The sequence below is a fragment of the Penaeus japonicus genome, unplaced genomic scaffold (genome assembly GCF_977035675.1).
Source record: "Penaeus japonicus unplaced genomic scaffold, GWHDUDI00000001_assembly GWHDUDI00000027, whole genome shotgun sequence".
Lineage (NCBI taxonomy): Eukaryota > Metazoa > Arthropoda > Malacostraca > Decapoda > Penaeidae > Penaeus > Penaeus japonicus.
In genome coordinates, this window is record NW_028234429.1 from 35,391,382 (window position 1) to 35,393,881 (window position 2,500).

At 33.8% G+C, this 2,500-nt stretch overlaps 2 pseudogenes across 1 annotated transcript in view; both read right to left on the reverse strand.

Moving 5' to 3' along the window:
* Nucleotides 1-1,602, reverse strand: part of LOC147468714 (uncharacterized) — a 1,799-nt pseudogene extending 197 nt beyond the window's left edge.
* A 767-nt stretch (nt 1,603-2,369) lies between these two features.
* Nucleotides 2,370-2,500, reverse strand: part of LOC122261448 (uncharacterized) — a 1,253-nt pseudogene continuing 1,122 nt past the window's right edge. The window contains exon 2 of the transcript XR_015192394.1: nt 2,370-2,500. This exon is cut by the window's right edge and continues 795 nt beyond it. The product of XR_015192394.1 is annotated as an uncharacterized LOC122261448 (transcript).

Genomic DNA, 2,500 nt, shown 5'->3' on the forward strand with positions numbered 1-2,500 from the left:
TATTGCCCCCAAATCCTCCATTGCCTCCAAATCCTCCATTGCCTCCAAAACCTCCAACGCCTCCTGCTCCAGCACCGCCGTCTAATCCTCCGACGCCAAGCCCAGCACCGGCACCGCCGTCTCCGATCACGTCACCGCCAGCTGCACTGGCAACGCTGAGAGCAAGTCTCAAGATCTACACCAGAGGAAGGGTGGGTTTTCTCCTTTTGGTAGTTAACGAAATAGTTTCGGGGTGGCCTGCTGGATGAGGACGTAATCTCGATCACTTGCTGAGCCTCTTTTCTTGCTTATTCAAACGTAGGACAACGTTCGGTTTGTCTCTGCGTGGAGAACAATTGATGGGCCTCAGAGTGCTGGTGCACCCTCAGGAACACGAACTAACAGGATGTTGTTGTTATTACCTTGGGAGGGTGGTGGTACACTTGGAGGTGGACCGCTTGGGCTTTCAGGTACTTCAGGAGCATCGTACAGATACACTTTTCGAGTGATCACAGGAGTTACACAAGATCCATCCACGTGCAGGATCTGTCCATCCTGATAACCATTTACAGGAACACCAGTTCCACCAACTGCAATTCCACCTTCAGCACCATCTAAAGATCCTCCGTGAGTGAGTCCACCTCCTGAAGGTGCATCTAAATTGTACCCCTGAGGAGCTGCAAAAGTTACAGCTACTAATGGAAGCAAAGGCTGAAAAACAGTAAAATCAATGAAATAAATAAGGTATTAGATTATAGTGGTATGGTGTTTTCACTCTGTTGTTAACCATCATTGATATTGATGCGTTAAAATATTTGTTCTTTCATCTCACGCTACAGAACATAAGTCACAGGCATTAAATCTGCATAACGAGGCTATATATATATCTTATATATATATATATATATATATATATATATATATATATATATAGATATATATATATATACATACATAAATATGTATTTATATATATATATAATTATATATATATATATATATATTTGTTAAATATAATACATATACATACTTATATATTATATATTACACATACCTCACACAAGCCGTATATTATTATATAGCCATTAATATACGTGTAGATATGCTTGTATATAGTATATATATATAGATATTATATATTATAATATATATATATATTATACATATGTATTCTATATATATATATATATATATAAATTATATTACATATGTATAATATTATTATATATATATATATATATTATATATATATATGTGTGTGTGTGTGTGTGTGTGTGTGTGTGTGTGTGTGAATGATGCAGTAATGTAGCAGTGCCTTTCAAATAAAAATAGAAATGGAAGTTATCTATATATATAAAAGAGTATGATAGCGAGTTCCTAAAGACAGTCCAACCAAGCACTCTGCTGGAGTGATTTAGAAATTCAAATCAGATACAAAGAAACGAGGCTGTTTTCATGTGAATGATGACATAATGCAGTAATGCTTTTAATAAAGAAATGTAAATACCTCCCTGGCCATTCCTTGAATCCAGGACTCCCGAGGTGTGAAGGTGCAGATCTAGACCACTAAACCACTTCGACCCCTAAAAGGACTGCCTAACCAGAATCTAGACTCACATCCATGATAAAGGGCACAAAAGAACTTGTCGGCCATAAAAAAAAAAAAAAAACAATTGAAAGAAATTGGCAGCAAGGGGGGCAACAACACAGTAGTCTGTTGCAGTAGAAATGAGCACAAACACACACACACACATATGTGTGTGTGTGTGTGTGTATGTATATATATATATATATATATATATATATATATATATATATATATATATATATATATATATTATATATATATATATATATATATTTTTATCTATATTATCGCACTCATACAGTATAATAACACAGACAAAACACAAACACACACCCACAACACATATACATTTATATTTATAATATATGGATTGATATGTATATATTAAATATATATATATATATATTATAATATATATATATATATAAATATATATATATATATATATATATATATATATATATATATATATATATATATATATATGTACTGTATATGTATACAATTATGTCATGGTATTCTAAAGGTGATATAGTTAGTAGAAATAGTATAGCTGGTGCGATTAAGGATAATATAATAGTTTCGAATGCAAATATGTTGCATCGTCCCTCTGTGTCACATCATGAAGCTTTGTAATAATTGTATGCATTCGCCTGCTCTAATACATTTTTCCAAATTATATGACTCTATATTCAAAAAGAGAGAGAGGGAGACAGAGGCGAAGGGGTTGGGGGGGGGGGAGAACTGTACGTTAGGAAAATGCCTTACATTCTTTTGTATGGAAATGAAAATCTTTGAGAAGTACGTTTCGATGATTTATTAAATGTACATATAGATATATAAAAATTACAAATAGAAGACCCTTAGTATCTCAAGGGCTAGTATACAGGTTAGACGGAGAGCCCCCATTTGCACTGAAGCCGCTGCTTCCTC